Below are 6000 nucleotides of genomic sequence, written 5' to 3' on the forward strand. Positions count from 1 at the left end.
AGATTCCTATTAGATGTGAGTGTGGTACACTCAGCTGCGCAGGGTCAGTGACCTGGATTCAGTGAGAGCTACTCACGTGCACAGGGAGCTCTTATCTGTGCATCTGTCACTGGTGTTCAGTGAGATTCCTATTAGATGTGAGTGTGGTACACTCAGCTGTGCAGGGTCAGTGACCTGGATTCAGTGAGAGAGGCCATCGCTCTGCAGGTTTCACTCGCACATATTCACTGACGGATATTTCATCTGTGCAGGGTTCAAGCCTGAGCATCCAGTGAGAGCTCACGAGCTCTGATGTTTTCAGTGACATGCAGTCAGTGAGAGTCTGCTGACCTGTGCAGCGATCAGTGAAATGCGCATTGAGTGAGAGATCTCTTACTGCAGCCCACGGTGATGTGCATTCAGTGAGAGACGATGCTTCTGCAGCATTGAGTCCTGTGCATTCAGTGAGAGGTGATGCTTGTGCAGCATTGAGTACTGTCCATTCAGTGAGAGGCGATGCTTGTGCAGCATTGAGTACTGTGCATTCAGTGAGAGGCGATGCTTGTGCAGTATTGAGTACTGTGCATTCAGTGAGAGGTGATGCTTGTGCAGCATTGATTACTGTGCATTCAGTGAGAGGCGATGCTTGTGCAGCATTGAGTACTGTCCATTCAGTGAGAGGCGATGCTTGTGCAGCATTGATTACTGTGCATTCAGTGAGAGGCGATGCTTGTGCAGCATTGAGTACTGTCCATTCAGTGAGAGGTGATGCTTGTGCAGCATTGAGTACTGTGCATTCAGTGAGAGGCGATGCTTGTGCAGCATTGAGTACTGTGCATTCAGTGAGAGATACGATGCGTGCGCAGCATTGAGTACTGTGCATTCAGTGAGAGGCGATGCTTGTGCAGCATTGAGTACTGTCCATTCAGTGAGAGGTGATGCTTGTGCAGCATTGAGTGCTGTGCATTCAGTGAGAGGCGATGCTTGTGCAGCATTGAGTGCTGTGCATTCAGTGAGAGGCGATGCTTGTGCAGCATTGAGTACTGTGCATTCAGTGAGAGGCGATGCTTGTGCAGCATTGATTACTGTGCATTCAGTGAGAGGCGATGCTTGTGCAGCATTGAGTACTGTCCATTCAGTGAGAGGCGATGCTTGTGCAGCATTGATTACTGTGCATTCAGTGAGAGGCGATGCTTGTGCAGCATTGAGTACTGTCCATTCAGTGAGAGGTGATGCTTGTGCAGCATTGAGTACTGTGCATTCAGTGAGAGGCGATGCTTGTGCAGCATTGAGTACTGTGCATTCAGTGAGAGATACGATGCGTGCGCAGCATTGAGTACTGTGCATTCAGTGAGAGGCGATGCTTGTGCAGCATTGAGTACTGTCCATTCAGTGAGAGGTGATGCTTGTGCAGCATTGAGTGCTGTGCATTCAGTGAGAGGCGATGCTTGTGCAGCATTGAGTGCTGTGCATTCAGTGAGAGGCGATGCTTGTGCAGCATTGAGTACTGTGCATTCAGTGAGAGGCGATGCTTGTGCAGCATTGAGTACTGTCCATTCAGTGAGAGGTGATGCTTGTGCAGCATTGAGTGCTGTGCATTCAGTGAGAGGCGATGCTTGTGCAGCATTGAGTGCTGTGCATTCAGTGAGAGGCGATGCTTGTGCAGCATTGAGTACTGTGCATTCAGTGAGAGAACTTTAGAAAAGCCTCCATACCACCGCTGCTGTCCAGCGGCCTCCAGGGCTCTCTGCTCATTGGATGTAAAGGAGCCACATGGTACCTCCCATGGGTTTCCGTAGTGTAGTGGTTATCACGTTCGCCTAACACGCGAAAGGTCCCCGGTTCGAGACCGGGCGGAAACACTTTTTTTTTCCCTTTAAAAATGCGACTCCCAACAGTTCATTCTTTTATTCTTTTCCTTTTCTGATTCAATCTCGGGCTGAAAACGTGAGACCCCCGTGATCGACGCTCTTTCCTTTCCAATGTCCTTGTACATTCAGCTGCTTCAAAGACAGACTCGGACTCTTTCTGTCCCTTTACAGACAGACAGCAGGACGGCTTCCATCCATCACTCACAGGCAGGAGTGTCAACGAAAAGCGGGCGGACAATCGTTGTAACTAAGGATAATACAATATAAACTGGTGTCAAAGCTCGACCCGGCCCCCTGGCAGCACCGGCAGGACGGGTGGTTTGGGATAAATTAGAAGTTTGCTTGAATCAGAGGGCTTTGGAGTCCGTTTCCAATCACTGAGAGATCATAAATGCATTAACAGCCTTATTCATGAAGGCTAAAGCGGCTCGCAAAGGGGCGGATTCTGAGAATCCGGCCCTTTGCGAGTGCGATTTTTGCTTTTGGGATTCAGCATCCCAAAAGCAAAAATCGCTAATTGCGATGTCGCAAATGTGCGAGGAAATGACATTTAAGGAATCTCTATTTGAGATTCCTTAAATGCTATTCAACATCCTATTTCAATTTGCGATTTCGCTATTTCTAGGCGCAATTTACAGCGAGGTCAGACCTCGCGGTAAATTGCGAAAACTCAGAAAAATGCATTTAAATGCATTTTTCTGAGTTGCACGTAACACACACACATGTCCAAAGGACATGTGTGTGTGCAACACCTGTGTTATTTTCCATGCAGGGGTGCTACAGGGTGTCCTTTGGACACCCCTGGCACCCTTGTACTCGCAATCTCATTTGCGATTAGCTAATTGCTAATCGCAAATGAGGAATGACTCCCCATGCATTCCTATGGGCCTTTTGGCCCATAGGAATGCATGGGGAGTTATTCCTTATTTGCGATTAGCAATTAGCTAATCGCAAATAAGGAATCAGTGGGAATCGCAATTACTATTGCGATTCCCACATGAATACCGTTTTGCGAGTCTCAAATAGCGATTCCTTATGATTCGCTATTTGAGCCTCGCAAAACGGCCCGTACATGAATCAGGCTGTAAATGCAGAATTTTAGACGTCACAGTTGGCCGCGTGGGCAGAAAACTGTGATTGATTCAAATGTAAGTGGAAACTTCTATAACAGGTGGAATAGCTACTGGTTTTGAGAAACCCGGATGACAACAGAGGGAAAGTTAGAGCGATCGACAAAAGAAAAGAGTACAAAGCAAAATAATTTCCTGTTAAAAACCTTCCTTTCAAATCTGCTGATTAACAGAAAAAATCTCTTCCGCCCGAATAGGGACTTGAACCCTAGACCCTCAGCTTAAAAGTCTGATGCTCTACCGACTGAGCTATCCGGGCTCCTTGGGAAGGATGATCGCTACCGATGTCCTTGATTATGTGAATACCAGTCATGTGTGCATGTTATCTCAGGAGCTCTTTCTAGCCTTGGGCCACGTGGGATTTCAACATCCCTAAACTCACACTGCACACTCCAGCCCCCCTGAAGCCAGCGCCTGGACTCTCACTGTAAGAGTTCCTGGCGCCCCCAGTCTGTTTTCATAAACCGGCTCCCATTCTGAGAGCGCACAGAGGCAGGAGGGTTTCAAGTCTTACAACCAGTGATGTGCATATTGACGATGTTGCCAGAAGCTGAAACACTTAAAAGTGTCTCAATGATGACGTCATTGAAGTAAATCAAAGTACAGTGGTGCAGATTTACATGTCCCATGCGCCGCCGGTGCATCACGTTGCGTGACGCACAGGTGGCGCAGCCTGCTAAAGGATATTTACATGCATATGTAAAGTCACCCTGCGTGACTGAACCTGTGCTTGTAAATATCGCACCTGTTCACGCAACACTTTGCGTGTTAGGCGCGGGACATGGGTGTTGCTGTGGATGTTCCCACGCAACACCCATGTCCACTGATGCATTTCCAGATGTACAAGAAATCGTAAACCTAGAAATGCGTCAGTTTGCTGCGAAACCATAGGGGTGGCGTAGCCAAGCAAAATGAGGAGAATTTTTTTCATTTCTCCTCGTTTTTTCCTCTTTCAATGCGTGCTGCATTCTACAGCACGCACTGAAAGTGGAAAAGGCCTGCAGTGATTGGTTTTGTGCAGGAAGGGGTCCCTTCCTTCACAAAAGCAATCTCCCCATGGCGCAGGCATCCTTGCACCATGGTGCAGGGTGCCTGAGCCTGAGCATGGCAGCTGTTTCTGCGCCAGCACAGGAATGCGACATATCATTGTAGATATGCTGCATTCCTGTGCTCTGAAAGTGCCGCAGCGAGGCGCAGCCAAAGGGCTTGTAGTGCCGCGCTGCAGCACTTTGTTGTAGATCTGCCCCAGTGTGTCGCAATCCGCTCAGAGAAAACACAGTCAAGTGACTTCTGACCCAGATGGCTTTAAAAAGGTGCCATGGCTCAAATGTGCAACCTTTCTGCACCGTGACAGATTAACAGAACTAACACGACCCGTCTGTGGCAAACATACCCATTGGCCCAGGACAAGGGGTGAAACACCCCCTCCTATAGGCTTTATAGGCTCGACTACAGGCAGGGGCACAAACAGCTAGGAACACACTCAGATATTACTCCCAGGCATGTGTAAGGGAAGGGAACTAGCGGTTAGGATACCTGGTTTTCACCCAGGCGGCCCTGGTTCGACTCCCGGTATAGGAAGTACAGTTTTTTGCTATTGCAACATTATAAAAGTATTTTATTCCTTCCAAACTAAAATGGCTCTGGAAGTCCTAATAACTCTCAATCAATCAATCAATCAATCATATCACTTGTATAGCTCGCTACTCACCCGGGAGGGTCTCAAGGCGCTTGGGGGAAGGGGGCCGCTACTGCTCGAACAGCCAGGTCTTGAGTTGTCTCCTGAAGGCGAGGTGGTCCTGGGTCAGCCGAAGGTGGATGGGGAGGGAGTTCCATGTCTTGGCCGCCAGGTAGGAGAAGGATCTGCCTCCGGCGGTGGCTCTTCGGATGCGTGGTACGGCGGCGAGGGCGAGGCTAGCGGATCGTAGCTGGCGGGTGGGCGTGTGGAAGGTCAGGCGGTCGTTGAGGTACTTGGGGCCCAGGTTGTGGAGAGACTTCTGTGCGTGGGTGAGGAGCCTGAACGTGATCCTCTTGTTGACGGTTGACGGTTTCCTGCTCCGCCCGTGCTATGGAAGAGGCGCTTTTATAGTCTGTGTTGTGACATTAATAACCCGCTGTGTTGATTTATAGGAGATGAGGATTCAGGAAGTTCCTGTTTTATCTCCTCTGTGGGGGCAGCTCCTGTGTGCGCCGCTTCTCGGCACTACACCAACTTTAAGAGTAAGTTACAGCGCTGCCCCAAAGGACAGTTTGAAGCATCAATGAGTCATTTTCCATGTGTTGGTTAAATCAAAGTTTCGTGTACGGTGTTTTAAGGATTTCATTGAGAAATAGACTTCTTTAATTGGACGTTTAACATACACTGTTGACCAACAGACAGTCAGCACTTAGGTGAAAAGTGACATGAAGTTATGTATGTGGTTCTATGGTGTAATGGTTAGCACTCTGGACTCTGAATCCAGCGACCCGAGTTCAAATCTCGGTGGGACCTGAGATACTTTTATTTTTCACTTCATTTGTTTTATATTATTCTAGGTATTGAGCAGGGCGCCATTTGTATTTATTATTTGCTTCCAATTATTCTGGGCCTAGAGTAGTGGGGCATCTGTATCCCTAACATACCCCCTCCCTTCCTGTTTTCATTCTCCTCCTGGTCTCTGTGGACATCTATACATTATCTTTAGGCGGTGCTGGGCCACACAGGTGTTTTATCATTCCTGTGTCTGTGTGGACACCTTTCTCCTGTAGCTGCACAACAGTCACACGCACAGTGTGGACCGGACTCCAGCGCCCTTCACACCGGATAACTTACAAGGAGACACACAGACAAGGAAGCAGTGTGTAAAAGAAAGGCTTTAATAAAGTGTTAACGGATACAAATCAAAAATGCTTTTTGTTTTATTTCTGCACTTTATAGGTAACTACACAACATATGAAGGGAGATGACAATTCCACCAGAACTGTTGGGCAAAAACAGTTAAATATAATCTGTTTGTCGCGTAAAGCGCTCTAATGGCAGT

The 6000-nt window shown here is 48.1% G+C and overlaps 2 non-coding genes across 2 annotated transcripts; both read left to right on the plus strand.

Moving 5' to 3' along the window:
* The first annotated feature begins 1768 nt into the window (after positions 1–1768).
* On the plus strand, positions 1769–1841 carry TRNAV-AAC (transfer RNA valine (anticodon AAC)). The gene has a single exon. It is a non-coding gene; the product is annotated as a tRNA-Val (tRNA).
* A 3558-nt stretch (positions 1842–5399) lies between these two features.
* TRNAQ-CUG (transfer RNA glutamine (anticodon CUG)) lies at positions 5400–5471 on the plus strand. Its single transcript has one exon. It is a non-coding gene; the product is annotated as a tRNA-Gln (tRNA).
* Positions 5472–6000: the final 529 nt, after the last annotated feature.

This window comes from Lissotriton vulgaris, chromosome 1_1 (assembly GCF_964263255.1).
Source record: "Lissotriton vulgaris chromosome 1_1, aLisVul1.2, whole genome shotgun sequence".
Lineage (NCBI taxonomy): Eukaryota > Metazoa > Chordata > Amphibia > Caudata > Salamandridae > Lissotriton > Lissotriton vulgaris.